The 16747-nt window shown below is 36.9% G+C and overlaps 1 protein-coding gene and 1 pseudogene across 2 annotated transcripts in view; both read left to right on the top strand.

The window, feature by feature from the left end:
* Positions 1–159: 159 nt before the first annotated feature.
* Positions 160–3462, top strand: LOC306849888 (osteoclast stimulatory transmembrane protein-like; annotated as a pseudogene). Its single transcript has 3 exons — positions 160–200; positions 1358–2356; positions 3103–3462. The product of its transcript is annotated as an osteoclast stimulatory transmembrane protein-like (transcript).
* Positions 3463–13106: 9644 nt separating this feature from the next.
* The window catches only part of ccser1 (coiled-coil serine-rich protein 1), a 48755-nt gene continuing 45114 nt past the window's right edge, over positions 13107–16747 (top strand). Inside the window, exon 1 of the mRNA XM_079384372.1 lies at positions 13107–13288. The gene's annotated coding sequence lies outside the window, so the exon portion shown is untranslated. The remainder of the gene's footprint in view (positions 13289–16747) is intronic.

The raw sequence follows: 16747 nt of genomic DNA, 5'->3' as shown, positions 1-16747 counted from the left end.
CTGTACATGTTTTATGAAAACCATGCACTTGAAACCAGCAGGCAGAGTATTTACACACTTCCCTTTTAAACAATTTTTTTGTATATCTTCCTTTTAAGAATCAAGAAAAGAGCAGTTTTGTTTTTTTCTGCCATGTCATGTGGTGTTGTGTAAGTGACTATGTTAGAGGATGTGCAGTGTGACCGGTGTTTGGGTTTCATGTGAATCTGAGCAACTGAGTCAGTGTGCATGTGTCTTCAGCATCCAGCTCAGAGTCATAGGATTTAGTGTAGGCTATATAAGTATGTGTGAATTCAGTGCCCAGCTCAATATGAAGCTGGCCAGTTCCGCTATGATGATGACCAACCTTTTTAATATTGAGGTAAATCCATGATCTTATGTAAGCCTCCATTTAACAAACAGTAATTATGCCTTTAAGAAACTGCCATCTCTCTGTTTTGTCCCTCAGGTATGTCAATATTTCTGCAATTATAAAAGACGTATGCCTCCAAATAGAGACATTTATCGATTAGCACCATAATTTAGAAAGAAGCAAACAGAAGAGGGCAAAGTGGGAATAGGCTAGTAGTTTAGCGGTAACATTGTGTTCTCATGTAAATACTGAGAAATATTATTGCACTATGTTTGTTGTTGTTGATTTTGCTGTTGCGGTTACTTAGCAATTCATTACAATACCATGTAATAACACATGCTGTGAAATAAAGTTCAGTGGGTTTAGTAATCAAATGTTTCATAATGAAACTTGCTAATTGTTTGTCTTTTTTGTCAGCTGATATTTCAGATGAACATCTTCAAAAGGATATTCCCCCACAAAATTGTTTACACATCCTCATGTCTTGAAATCTGTTTGACTTACTTTCTTCTGTTGAAAACAAAAGATGTTTTCTAGAATGTCAAAGCTATTCTGTTATACAGTGAAAGTAGATGGGGACCAGTGGCTGTTATGCTCCAAAAAGAAAACCAATATAACCATAAACCATTAATGTATCATAATTGTTCTTGTACATGGTAGGCTATGTTATTCATAGAAAATATTGTATGTCAGTCATTTCGTTGCAAGGAAAAAGCAGACTGCAATTTTAACAGTAAATGCTTCCTTTCTGTTGCACTAAAGGAATGAAGTTAAATTGGTTTCGAAAGATATGCAGGTGAGTAAATTATATGATTATTTCCCTTTAGTTTATAGAAGTGATTTAATTGGCTAAAATGGTTTATTTTCTATTAAAACTGCTGTAAGCGACATAAGCCAATAAAGACTCATTCAGTTATCCTATAGAGATAAACTTTCTTTTCATCTGATTTCTCTTTATATACTAATTGATCATGTCTTCTCTATTTATGTGTTTGTGTGTGTTAGAGCCTCAGTGAGGAGCAGTATGGAGGCGCTTTGGTTGTGTTACTCTTCTCCGACTCCTCAGAGTGCAAGTCACCTGCTCACCCTATTTGTTCTCTGTCTCTCATTGGCTGCTGTAACTGCTTCACTGCTTTTCCACTGGCTCATAGACCTTTTAAAATATGACATCCAGACAGCATTGATTGCAGTTGGTATCTATGCCACAGCTGTGTTTATCCTGTCATCTCTCATCCATCCATTCCGATGTGCCTTCACACTAATCTTCCCGACGTTGTTCACCCGACAGGGCCGTAAACTGCTCTTGTCCGCATCTGTGATGATCGTAGTCCTGTATGTCCTACCCAACATGGCCGCCAACATTGCAACTCTCACACATGTTGTGAAATGTGCATCAGAAAAACTCTCTCAAAGCCTCCTAAGCAGCTCAGAGCTCATCAACACCATTGAAGACAATATCGTCAGAAGAGCCGAGGAGAGTGTGGAAGGGAGTTTAGTCCAAACGCTGCGTGATTTTGATCACACCACACATATTAATGTCTCAGAAGTGAAGGGATGGTTGCATGTGTTGAGTCAGCGAGTGCAGGAGGATTTCTCTGAAGTTAAAAGTCAAGTACAGGACCTAAAACTGCTATACTGCTATTTTTGCTGCTGTTTTTTTTTGTATTTGTTCAGAGAATCTGTCATGTACCTGCGGTCTTATCTGATGTCTGTAAGATTTGACAACACGTATATCACAGATGGGCTCAGGAGGAAAGGAGCTGAAAAAGGGATTGTGGTTGAAGCAAAAGATGTGAAAAATGGAGTAAACCACCAGTTTCAGAATAACTAAAAAGTTTTCAAATGGCTTTTCAAATGGCTCCAACAATGGTGATCACTCTGTATCTGCTAATGACAATCTTTTTAATAGTGCTGGAACATTTCTTGTATTACGTAGTGAAAACAGGTGGGCCTTGGATTTCAAACATGCCATCCACCAACATCAGCATCAATGGCAACTTCAAGGTAATCCACTCCACCATGTTTTCTCCTTAAATATATCCAATATATTGATGAAAAGTAACTCCAAGAAATGAATCTTTGACCAATTGCTATTGTTCCTAATTTGTAATTCGCTTTGGATAAAAGCATTTACTAAATGCATAAATGTAAATGTAGAATAAACATTGTTTTTAAATTTATACTAATGTACAGTAATTAAGTAAAAGATAATAGTCAAAGTAAACTGGAAGTCAAAGTCAAACAGACTTCATAGATACTATGGAAGTCAGTGGCTACCGTAAACTGTTTGGAACATTCTTCAAAATATCATCTTTTGTGTTGAACAGAAGACAGTAATTCTTACAGATTTGGAACAACTTGACGAGTAAATGATGACAGAATTGTAATTTTTGGGTGAACTAAGTTAAAGTACACTCTTAAAAATAAAGGTTCTTTATTGGCATCAACGGTTCCACAAAGAACCTTTACCATCAATGGAACCTTTTCATTCCACAAAAAGTTGTTTACAGTGGAAAAAGGTTCTTTAGATTATTAAAATGTTCTTCGCGCTGTTCACTACAAGGTTCTATGGGGAACCAAAACAGATATCGCTGTGAAAACCCCCTTTTGGAACCTTTTATTTTTAAGAGTGTATAAGTTTCCAAAAATGAAAACACTCAGATAAAGTAAATAGGCCAGTTACTGTTCACCATTGTGAAAATAATAACGATTCCCTCTTCTCTTCCCCTCTATCTTCCTAATCATCTTAGGTTGGAACAGAAGTGGCCATTTGTCAGATCTTTAGGTCAGACTGTCAGGTAGAATTGTTCAACTTCCACAGAACTTCCACAGCCCTCGTTCACTCTGATCCAAATGTATGTGAGGCCCAATCCAGTAAGCTGAACCCAAGTGTAGTGACAGCGCTGGTGTTCCTCTGTCTGTTCAGCTACACCCTGTTGCCGCTGGAGGTCTACGCTCGACGCCTTCGGAGAAAAGTAGCAGCTTCTTTCTTCCAGCAGCAGGAGGACAAAAGGGTTCAGTTCCTTATTAAGAAAATTTAAACTAAACAAAAAGAAAGACACAATGAAGTTCTCTTTATAGAAATCAAGATAAAGAAGTCTCTGGGATGATAGATCAGCTATAATACACTTAAAACTAGGCAGTATGTTATACATGTTTACGGAATTGTAAATACTGTACTTAATTAGTGTACATATTCAAATTTGTGAATGTTTTGTTCAACAACAATTATTTTAAATGTTTTTAATTCATATATATTCCTTGTTTATTTATTGTGCAGTGAAATGCGTCTGACCTATGACGCTATGAAAGGAAAAAATACCTCAGTGTTTAACAGAGTGAAAACAGCTTTCTGCTTTTACCTTACAGTTCACAATCCATTAAGGGACCGTGTTAGTGATATACTGCCTGATCTGCAGGGACTGGATGATGGAAACATAACACTAATGGACAGGAAATCAAAGGGTCTTACATCACAGCAAGAAGGAACTGTAAATGTTTAAGGTGCTGCAGTGGTTATTATATGTGACCCTGGTCCACAAAACCAGTCTTAACTTGCTGGGTTATATTTGTAGCAATAGCCAAAAACACATTGTATGGGTCAAAATGATTGATTTTTCTTTTATGCCAAAAATCATTAGGATATTAAGTAAAGATTATGTTCCGTGAAGATATTTAGTAAATTTCGTACCGTAAATATATCAAAACTTAATTTTCGATTAGTAATATGCATTGCTAAGAACTTCATTTGGACAACTTTAAAGGCAATTTTCTCAATATTTGGATTTTTTTGCAACCTCAGATTCCAGATTTTCAGATAGTTGTATCTCGGCCAAATATTGTGTCTGATCCTAACAAACCATACATCAATGGAAAGCTTATTTATTCAGCTTTCAGATGATGTATAGAACTAAATTTAAAAAAATTGACACTTAAGACTGGTTTTGTGGTCCAGTGCCCTCCAAAAGTATTGGAACAGTGAAGACAACATTGCTCTGTTGTCTGTGGAGTCAATACATTTACAAATATGATTAAAAGATGAATATGAGACAAAACTACAGAATGTCACATTTTATTATTGGCTGATTCAACACATAGATGTTTTACCAGCTAAGAAGTTCAGCACGTTTAGAGTTTCATCTCTCTATCTGATGTGAGCATAAGTATTGGAGCAGTTGCCTCACAGGTCTTTCTAAGTGATCAGCTGTGTCCTGTTGCATTAATTCTTCAGATATTAAAAGCAGGGAATGTGTCGTATCAGTTATATCCATTACTTCTGTATTCTGAATCTTACATTCGATGATGACACACACAAACAAGGATGAAGATGAGGGAGCTGACTTTGAAAGAAAAGCAAGCAATTTGGTTGCTAAAAGAAAAGAGGAAGTCAATTAGAGCTATAGCAAAACCAAAGGGCATGGAGAAATCAAGAGTTTGGAAACCACCAGCGACACCAGCAACCAACAACGATCTAATCGGCTGAGAAAACAACAGTAGTTGATGGCAGACAAATCATAAAAGCTGTGAAAATGAACCCTAAAAGACATGTCTGTAAAATCACCAACAACTTCCAGAAAGTTGGGGTGATGCTCTGACAATTTACTGTCCTCAGGAGACTTCGACACAGAATTACAGATGCTACACAGCAAGATGCAAACATCTGGCCAGCACCAAAAATAGAAAGGCAAGACTAGAGTTTGCAAAAAAGCACAAAGGTGAGCCAGGAGAGTTTTGGAACTGTGTTTATGGACAGATGAGACAAAGATGAACCTTTATCTAAGTGATGGATAAATTCAAGCTGGCGGTTATTAAGCCTCTTATTAAGAAACCACAACTAGATTCTAATGAACTAGCAAATGACAGACCCATTTCAAATCCTCCGTTTATGTCTAAAATTTTAGGAAAAGTTGTGTCTGCTCAATTGAGCTCCTTCTTGCAAAAAATGATCTCTATGAAGAATTTCAGTCAGGTTTCAGGCCTCACCATAGCACAGAAACTGCACTTGTTAAAATTACAAATGACTTGCTTCTTGTTTCAGACCAAGGCTGCATCTCATTGCTAGCATTACTTGATCTTAGTGCTGCGTTCAACACTATAGACCATGACATACTCATAGATCGATTACAAAACTATACTGGTATTCAAGGGCAGGCTTTAAGATGGTTTAGATCCTACCTGTCCGATCGCTACCACTTTGTTCATTTAAATGGGGAGTCATCTCAATTATCACCAGTAAAGTATAATAACCACAAGGATCTGTCCTAGGTCCGCTGCTATTTTCAATATACATGTTGCCTCTTAGTATTATTAGAAAATACGGGATTAGTTTTCATTGTTATGCTGATGATACTCAACTATGTATCTCAACAAGACCAGTTGAAACTTCTAAACTATATAAGCTAATAGATTGTGTAAAAAATGTAAAAGATTGGATGACCAATAATTTCCTCCTATTAAATTCAGATAAGACAGAGATATTACTTAATGGACCAAAAAACAGTACACAGAATGTCTTGGATTACAATTTACAACTAGACGGATGCACTGTCACATCCTCTAAAGTAAAAAATCTGGGTGTTATTTTAGACAGCAACTTGTCCTTTGAAAATCATATTTCCCATGTTACAAAAACAGCATTCTTCCATCTTAGAAACATTACCAAGCTTCGAAACATGCTACCTGTTTCTGATTCAGAAAATCTAGTTCATGCATTCATGACCTCTAGACTGGACTACAGTAATGCACTGCTAGCTGGTTGTCCTGCATCTTCAATAAACAAGCTACAGATAGTCCAAAATGCAGCGGCTAGAGTTCTTACCAGGTCAAGAAAATATGATCATATTACCCCAATTTTACAGTCTCTGCACCGGCTACCTATTAAGTTCCGTATCATTTACAAAATATTATTACTTGCCTATAAGGCCCTAAATGGTTTAGCTCCTGCGTACCTAACTTGTCTTCTACCACGCTACAATCCAACCCGCTCCCTAAGGTCGCAAAACTCTGGACTTTTGGAAGTACCTAGGATAGCAAAGTCCACTAAAGGAGGTAGAGCTTTTTCACATTTGGCTCCCAAACTCTGGAATAGCCTTCCTGATAACGTTCGGGGTTCAGACACACTCTCTCTGTTTAAATCTAGATTAAAGACATCTCTTTAGCCAAGCATTCACATAATGCATCTTATAATCTTGTACTGCAGTTATATCTGATCAAATGTACATTATTATTATTCTTTAGCTTGGGTTGAACAAATATTTTTTGCTTAGATGGAACAGCAGCTACGCTAATTATGTCTCTATTTGTTTCTCTGTTTCTGCCACGGGATTAACATCTCATGGTAACTAGGAATTACAGAAGCTTCAGTCTGGATCCAACCCTTAAATGATCTGAGATGACCGAACACCTGAGAAAAGATAATGCCAACCTCTCAGAGGAGCTCAGAGGATGCCAATGCTCAGACAACATACAGAATTACCATATTTTGCCATAAGTTAAATATATTAAGGTTTTGCAATATATAAATATATTGTGGAAACTTAATTTCCTGTAGAGCTGCTTTGCAACGATTTGTATCGTAAAAAGCGCTATACAAATAAACTTGAAACTTGAAACTCTTGACCACAGGCAACAGAGCAATTTTGTCTTTACTGTTCCAATACTTATGGAGGGCACTGTATATGTTATATTATACTATGCGTATATTACACAAACTGAATTCAGAAAGAAGAATTAGATACTATGCATCATTATTAATGGGTTATATGACTAACTGGTAGAGGAGTTATATAAAAACAATCTATTTTCCTTCTCTTTTGTGAGAATGATCTCATTTCTTACTGACGTCAAACTGAACAGGTATATCTGAATATGTGAAACCACAATGAGGTTTATTTTAATGAGGTCTCTGATGATTTCATGCAGATTTTAGCAGTTTGTGGCATGCAAATCATAAGAATTAAAATGAAAACGCACAGAGAGGGTCAAAATGGTCATGCAAAGCTACAGTACGTGTTTTTGGCACATAAATCATATGACTCATATTACATTCCCGTTCTTACCTGCATCTGTCATACAGGTTTAGTAAGAATAAATAATTGATGATGATAAATAATAGAACTTTGCCATCACACATTTAAGCAACGTCAGATCCTTTTCTGTGACTCACAGCAACTCTGCGTACTATCTGACTCAAATTACATTTTTACATTACTTTCATGAATGTACGCAAAGTCTTAAACAAACTCAAAAATAGAGAGCAAGTGTCAACGTGTCCAAAGAATGATGCTTTGCTTGACATCACAAATCTGTCAGAGGACTGATTTTTTTTCTTTCTTTTTTTTTCTTTCATTTTCTCATTCAATGTTTCTTTTTATTACTGTCTGATGGAAACTTGATAGCCTCAGAGGTGAAATATTATTTTTCTTGTGTGTCTGAGGAGGTGGAATAGTTGCCATAAAGAGTTATGGCTACACTGGCTGCCACTTTATCTAGACTTTATAAAGACTTTTTTCAAGTCCATCAAAGAGTGCATATGGGAGAGGAATAAAGATACTTACTTTGTAGCTTTGTCCAACTCCATCAGGGGTAAGATCAGTGCTCACTTTCATGAGTGCCACATTATTCTTGCCTCTGTCATAGCACACTTACAAAGCTCTGCTGCAGTGCCACTATCGTCTGTCTCATAGCAACTGCCTCTTTAAGTTGTCTGCATAGCCATGACATTTTAAAGCTAATACACAGATAAAACCATTTTCATGGAAAGAAACGGCAAGCATTAGTCAAAGAAACAACAGAAATACATTCAAAGACAGATCTTGAAAAGGCAATTATTAGCATTAAAATGTTTCAGAGAATAGCCTTTCAATAAGGTCAGATAATGGATGATAATGGAAATATGTAGCCTCAGACCCAAAACATGAAAATGAAGTCTCCCACAGAAGATGGTGATTATGAAGAAGTAGAATGAAGCTGATTCTAAAAAATAAAAAAAACTCTTTCAGGGCAATATACTAGAGAATGTTACCCAATAATGAAAATACTGTCATTATTTAGGCTATATCCACATGTCACTTCAAAACCATACTTTCTTTCATCTTTTGAATTTTTCTCCAGGAGGAGAAAGTTTCTCTTTTTCATGCAATTGCAATGAATGGGGACTGAAAATTTAAAGCTTCAAAAAGGATACAAAACTACCATAAAATTGATAGTCCTGTGTGTTGTATTCACTATAAGTTACAGAACAATTTTGAAATTTAAGTTATTAACTTAAAATCTTGTATTCATGAGAAAAGTAGATTCAAAGATTCAAATGGTAAGTTTCAGTCTGTTCCTGCCGTATTGCTTCTGGAGACTTGAAGCAAAGCATATATCGGAGCACTATTATGATAATTCTATCATGCTTTCGCATGTTTTAGAAAGCTTGAAAGCTTCAGCTCCCATTCAGTGAAACCGGATAAAAAACAACAACATTACATTAGATGTTTTTTCTCATGTTGTTTATAAATAAATTTGACATCAAGTAGCCTACATAAGTTCATTTTTGAGTGAACTGTTCCTCATAATTTAGTTTTTAGTCACAAACATATTTCAGTTTATGCAAATCTAAGTAAAATCTCTAAATTCGTTTGAATTTTTTTGACATACAGCCAAGTATGGTAACCCATACTCTGAATTTGTGCTCTGCATTTAACCCATCCAAAGTGCACACACACAGCAGTGAACACACACACACACACACACACACACACTGTGAACACACAAACTGAGCAGTGGGCAGTCATTTATGCTGCGGCGCCCGGGGAGCAGTTGGGGGTTCGGTGCCTTGCTCAAGGGCACCTGAGTCGTGGTATTGAGGGTGGAGAGAGTGTTGGTTATTCACTCCCCCCACCTACAATCCCTGCTGGTATATAGTATATATTTATATATTGTATAGTATAAATGTTATAGTATATATTTTTCTGATAATGTAAAATACACTATATCTGACCAAATGCATTGGTACATCAATCTTGCACTTGACATGTTTGTTTTTATTGTTTCTGAGAGCCAACCTTTTCTGGGTAGTAGCCTATAGATAACAATTTCATTTCCTTGAACAATGCCGACCTTTAAATGGCATATCATTTTGTCAGAAATGCATTAAATATATACAAATAACAAGAACATTATTGGATTTCTTTGACATGATGACAAAATGGATACAAAAAGAGAAGAGTTAGTTAAAATCCACTTTGTGTGTGTGTGTGTGTGTGTGTGTGTGGAATTGAATGAATCAGCCCTCAGACACAAACAAGCTGGGTTGATTCAGATTGGGTTTATTAGTGCTGCTATGAGTGACACAGGTATTGACGCAGTTTGAAGACACTTTTTAGATTACATTCAAAAATACTCATTATACAGACACGCCATTCAGGACACTTTAATATGAACTTCAAAAAATTTTTTTTTTAAGTTTTAATGGTATTTCTTGAATCTAGATATTTATAACACATTTATTCGTATGTTGGACTCTATATTTATTAGAGTATGCATTTAAATAGCTGTCTCAGTTTTGTACACTGCCTACGCTGTTTATGACAAACATATTCATGCAAAAAAAAATCACTTTTCTGAGCACAAGAACAAACAATGATTAGCCTAGCTGCTTTTACACCAATTGAATTCAGATTAATTGCATCTTATTTCCATTCAATGGCGTTTTCATAAATTAATATAACCAGTGATGTCTCAAATGCCATGAACATTATCTGCTTCTCAAACGTCACTTGTTTACTTTTTCAGATATATGCACTGTAAGAAGCATAATTTTGTAGCAACAGGGACACCACGTGGAATTCAAAAGAATTGCAGGAGGCTATGGAGAAATTAGATATTTCTATATATTTATATAGAAATTGCTATATGTTGTAAAAAGTAACATTTTACAGCAGTGATTTAACTCATGCACTTTATTATTTCCTGGCTCGATCAGCTAATGAGTTAGATATTAGGCCTACAGTAGGTATTTGGCGGACCATTTTAATTTTATTTAAAAATGCATGAATTAATTAGGTTATATGGGTCATTCTTCAATTGGGGTGGCAAATGAGAGGCAGTATTAGTAAAAAAGCACTTGTTTGTTTTTTTCTAATAAAATATATTGCTATGCATTTAAAAATTAGTTAAATATGCTATATCCATTCAAATGCTTTTGATTTTTAAATAATTTCAATCAAACACTGGTGACACAGTGTCATTTTGAAGTAACACCACGGACTTAATATTGCAAGTCTCTGTGGTGTTTTCAGAAAAGACAGTAACACCACAGACAAATCAAGACTTTTCTAAAATGGATGCTGCCATCATGATGATTTCAAGATCAGGGGACATTTTGGAAATATTAATAAATTATGATTAAAATATGTCAGAGCTGCAAGTTATCAACATAACACCACATACACTAATAAAGTGCGACACATGAAATTGTCAGAAATTTAGCTAACTTTAAGAAAATTAATAAGAAAGAGTGTACTCCCTATACACCCCTCAGATCAACCTTTACACACAGGAAGTAGTCCAAATAAAATTCCCCCTTTTCTTAAAGGGGTGACATCCATTTTTGTAAGACCACAGACATGAATTTGGGGGCGCAACTTTTTTCTTAAATATAACAAAATATGTATTTTTTAAAACAATTTAATAAAATTGCACATTAAATAAAATCCGTATTCACAATATAACCACTTTATTTCTGTTAAAAATTTTATATTGTTGCAGTTACATTCCATTATACCTCTCTAAGGTATGGTGGGAACATCCATATTTTGTTACAAATGCAATCTCTAAAACTCAATTAAATATGTATTTTAAAACAAAACAAAATGAACTATTAACAGTGCACAAACTGTGTTTACCCTACAGAATACAAACATGCAAACATTTTATGATTTATTGCATTTTATGATAGTTTATTTCAACTGTTGTAAAGTAGAGGGACACCACTTGCCACCACAAATGAAGACTGACCCATATTTTACTACTTGCTTACAGAAATAAATCACGTGAACTAACGTGAGTAGGCTAATTAACGAAGCAAATAAAATCATTGGCCAGAGACAGAGTACAATGCAAGAACTGTTTTCACAATTTATGGAGAGAAAGGCAATTGCAGTGTACTCTGACCAGACTCATCCCCTCCATATTAGCCACAGCCATATCACCCTGCAGCCCAAGACCGGTTGCCCACTGAAGCTAAGCAGGGTTGAGCCTGGTCAGTACCTGGATGGGAGACCTCCAGGGAAAAGTAGGTTGCTGTTGGAAGAGGTGTTAGTGAGGCCAGCAGGGGGTGCTCACCCTGCGGTCTGTGTGGGTCCTAACGCCCCTGTATAGTGACGGGGACACTGTACTGTAAAAAGCACCATCTTTCGGATGAGACGTTAAACCGAGGTCCTGACTCTTTGTGGTCATTAAAAATCCCAGGGTGTCTTTCGAAAAGAGTAGAGGTGTGACCTCGGCATCCTGGCCAAATTTCCCCATTGGTCTCTGACCATCATGGCCTCCTAATCATCCCCTTACACTGATTGGCTTCATCACTCTGTCTCCTCTCCACCAGTAAGCTGGTGTGTGGTGGGCGTTCTGGCGCACTATGGCTGCCGTCGCATCATCCAGGTGGATGCTGCACACTGGTGGTGGACGAGGAGACACCACCCCTCACAATGTAGAGCGCTTTGAGTGCTTAGAAAAAGCAGAAAAAGCGCTATATAAATGTAATGAATTATTATTATTATTATTCCTGCTTGAGGCCTTCTCTTCGGGTCGCAGGCTGCGTAAGCCACTGGCTAAAAAGAACATATATTTTTATATATATTTCATTTATTCCATTGGCGGTGACTGTTTTAAACCAAAATCTTAATTGTATAGGCATATGCATACACATTTTGTGCCTTGTTTCACATGCTTTTTATTAGGGTAATGCGTGTTTCATGTGTTTTAGAGATGTGTAAGTGTAGGCTATGTATATTGTTTATTGTATGTTTTATGCCATGTCAAATATGAATTTCTGTCCAGAACCTCTGTACAGACAATAAAGTAAATTGACAATGAAAACTGGAGACTGTAATATAATGAAAAGTCTAGATTTGTATATAATTAAAAATAAAATTAAGTAGCCTAATTTAATGAAAAGTCTAGATTTGTATATAATTAAAAATAAAATTAAGTAGCCTAATTTAATTAAAAGTCTAGATTTGTTCAAAGTGCCCATTTTTATTCTAAACAACTGATCGACATTTACTCTGCATTAATGTTACATATCAACATCACAAATACATCAGTAAATAATGACCGCTTCACTTGCACCTGAAAAATGTTTCTGCAGTGTCCTTAAAAATAAAATAAAAATGAAACAAACTGTTTATATGCATATTAACATAAACAACACCAAAATAGGCCTACATGTTTTTTCCATAATAAACATGAAAAAATCTCAATACACAGCATGTTACAGCCTACTTTATGCAAACAATAAAAGTAAAATTAAAGGGTATCAGAGTATAATAATAATAATAATAATAATAATAATAAAAAGCTTCTTTTACAAAAATTCAGCAATAATGTGAAAAGCTTTGAAAGTATTTTTTGTCATATAGCCCACATGGAATTTCAATAATGATACTGATAACTGTATAATTACACTCGTTTCTTTTACTATCCCAGGACCACTGCACCTGTGTGCCGTCTTTAAATGACGCTCACGCAGGTGCTCGCGTCATGCGCAGAGGCGGAAACGCGGAAGCAAAGCGCGAGCACATTCCACGTCACTTGAGGTGGATTTATCATGAGAATCTAGCGCTTTGAAGTGAAACTCGCCGGATGTGATGCCACGAGCATTGCGGCTTCACGCACAAACTGACAGCGAAGGGAATCTCAGCGGGTTGTAAACACAGGTTTCATCTCAAGGTAATGTTTGTGTGCGGAGCTGTACTGCGGGCAGAGCGCTTGCAGCAGCTGTATCTCTCTGTTTTATTGCTTATCCCGTGTTTCCTGACGCCGTGTGTCCATCACTGCAGATGAAATGATGGATATATATCATAATAGGTCTGTATTGCGCAATTGCGGTGTCTCAAAACAGCAAAATACCTAAATATATTTTTTTGGGCTCTGTAGCAGTGCTACGATTCCTAAATATGATGTACACTCTTATGATGCCTAAAAATGCTGTTTAGAGAGGCAGATCCCATCAGATTGTAGGTTATGGGCCTTTTTGCTTTGATTCATAGGTTATCACACTTAATGGATATTCTTGCTTGGCGTAGTTTGTCCTTAGATTTAAGCCAGTTAAATTATGTATAACATTATTTTTGCTGGAGAAGTCTATAATGCCTTTGAATGTTTGTTGTTTCAAATGCAATGTATCGGTTTCCTTCAAAAACCCTTGCTGTTATAGCTTGCGTGCCATCATTTTTGACTAGGCATAGAAGTTTTATGAGTTGGTCTGTTGTTTATTACATTGGCATTGTCACGATTGTTATGATCATTATCTTAAAATAATTAAGTGTGCTGTAGTTTGCCATAACCTATTAAAACATGTCAGGTCAGGCAAGCTAAGTAATGCTGTCAAGGGTGTATCTCCAACTGTCACAACAATGTTATGGGGTGTGTACATGTTTTGTAAATTTGTCAGAGGGAACACCTTCATATCACCTTTACTGATTTGCTGTGATTTCAATGCAGTATGTATTGGCAGAAGATCAGCACAGTATACTTAATGTTCAGTTAATTGTGCTCAGCAAACAGTAGTGCAGCTCTCCTGGATTCTTCCATTATGAATCTGTATCGTGTCTATGATGGGAAATTTAATTTTTGCCTATTAGACATGAGAATGTGGAATTTTTCCAAGCCTTTCAAATTTTTTACCAGACAATTAATTAGTAAATTGATACAGTATTTTAATTCACATTTTTTCCCCCACACTTGAGGACCCCCGAGGACACTGTGGCTGATAAGTGGAATCTGAACTCTTTAAAATAATAGGCCTGTGTGTGCTGTTTTTTTGGGGGGGAAACCGTTTTAGACTACTTCTAAAGTTGTACTATTTTCTTTTCTTTTCCCACTAAAATACTAAGAATAACACAAGAACAGTGATTAGTGACAATATAACAAATTAAACATTATTTTAAACAATTTTTCTTTCAAATGAATCTATTTTTGACAAATATTTAAAAATATATGGAATTGCGCAAATGTCAAAATCAAATGAACATTCAGTGTTTTTATATTTGTAATAGTTTTTTTCAGGTTTAGCATTATGGTTTGTGCTACGTTGCATTTTAGCGCTTAAAAAAACATTTGCCAATATCTTAGAAACCGTTACTCCGATCGACACGAAACCACCGTGGGAAGTTCGGAAACATAGCGTCCCGGCTTTACACTAATGCCCAATTGCCAAAATTTTGATAGTAAGGGGCACAAAAATGCAAACAAAGTCGAGAGTCAGTCATTTTTCATCTACTTGCACACAAATATGTCTATAACTCCGAAACAAAATGAGATATTTTCACCAAATTTGACACGCATATGTATGGGCAAACTCTAAGGACACATAAACAATTTGGTGGGATTGTGCCTCTTGTTGGCACTATAATTGAACAAAACATGAGAATTGGCTGGAAGACCTGCCAAGAGAGCATTGCAATAGTCAAGTCTGGACAGAACAAGAGCCTGAACAAGGTGTTGTGTTGCATGTTCTGAGAGAAAGGGCCTGATCTGCTTAATATTGTATAATGCAAATCTGCAGGACTGGGCAGTTTTAGGATTGTGGTCTGAGAAATTCAGCTTATCATCAATCACAACTCCAAGGTTTCTGGCTGTTTTTGAAGGAGTAATGGTAGAGTTGAGTGTCATCAGCATAGCAGTGATATGAAAAGCCATGTTTCTGAATGACAGGGCTGGGCGATAAATTGATTTTATCGATTAACTCGAATGTGTAGTTTACATCGATTTGTTTGAATGAAAATCGGTTTTCTTTTTAACATCCGCCGACGTTACCCTCTGAGCTTCCGTAGTTCCGAATGAGCTCAGCCCTCCCCCCGTGCGTTTGCCATATAGGGTTTGGCCGATAGACGATGCCTGATGGCTGATAGACATCATGATGTTAAAGGCCTAATGTTACTTCGTTTTTGTACGCAAACGCGCAGCCTTTCAATGTTTACTCCATTTGAAGTTGTATGCGGGCGGCCGGCGCACGCGCTCTAGAAAGCTTCAACCATGTTCAGTGTCTGCTCTATTTTTCCCCATTAAGTCATGACTGATTACTGTTAAATAACTTAAGTGCGTCCCTACGCTCGTGATCCCATTTGCGACTGAAAACTACTGCGTGCGACTATGAACAAATATTTAGTTGCACCAGTGCGACTGTTTAAGTTATACAAGCCTGTTTAAATGCTGAGGGAAAAATTCCAGTGTGAAGGGATGTGTTAACGATGTGAGTGAGTGCAGGTACAACTGCAGGAGAAATGGCTTGAAGGAGATGAGATGGAATGGGTTCAAGCGGACAGGTAGTAGGATGACTGGAAAGGATGAGTTTAGAGACTTCTGCCTGAGAGAGTGGAGAGAAGGATGTGAACGAGTGTATGTTTGCTGGTAAGATGTATTTGATAGATTGTGGTGTGGAAAATTGTGCAGTGAGGTTTGTAATTTTATTAATGAAGAATGTGGCAAAGTCGTCAGCTGTTATGATGGAGGGGAAGGAGGAGGACAAAGGAGGGAGGAAAATGTTTTAAAGAGCATGCGAGTGTTAGGCGAATTGTTAATTTTGTCATGCTAGTATGTCTTTTTAGCAGTGGAAACATTAGCAGAGAAGTCAGAGAGGAGTGATCGATATGAATTAAGGTCAGTAGGACTGTTTTGTGATTTGCGCCATACCCTTTCCGCAGCCCTGAGTTTAGAACGATGTTTTTGGAGAACATCAGATAGCCAAGGGGCAGAAGGGGTGGTACGGGCTGGCTTGGAAGATAAGGGGCAGAAAGTATCTAAACAAGACGTCAGAGTGGAACAGAAAGTATCAGTAGCACTGTTAGCATCAAGAGAGGATAACTGTTTTGGGGGAGGAAGCGAAGATGAAACCATCATAGATAGCCGGGAGGGTGAGAGTGAACACAAGTTACGTCGAAAAGTGACACGTGGAGGGGTATGTGATGTGTCAGGAATCATGTTGAGGTTAAGCGTGAGAAGGAAGTGATCCGAGGTGTGCAGTGGAGTAACCAGCACATGATCAGTGGAGCAGTGTCGTGTGTAAATAAGGTCCAGTTGGTTGCCTGATTTGTGAGTAGCCATAGTTAGCACTCTCTTGAGATCAAAAGAGGCAAGCAGAGTGTGGAAGTCTGCTGCCTGAGCTTCATCTAGGTGGATGCTGAAGTC

Source organism: Barbus barbus (genome assembly GCF_936440315.1).
Source record: "Barbus barbus genome assembly, chromosome: 29".
NCBI classification, from domain to species: domain Eukaryota; kingdom Metazoa; phylum Chordata; class Actinopteri; order Cypriniformes; family Cyprinidae; genus Barbus; species Barbus barbus.
Note: the sequence above shows the minus strand (reverse complement) of the source record. Positions and strands in the feature narration are given on the sequence as shown.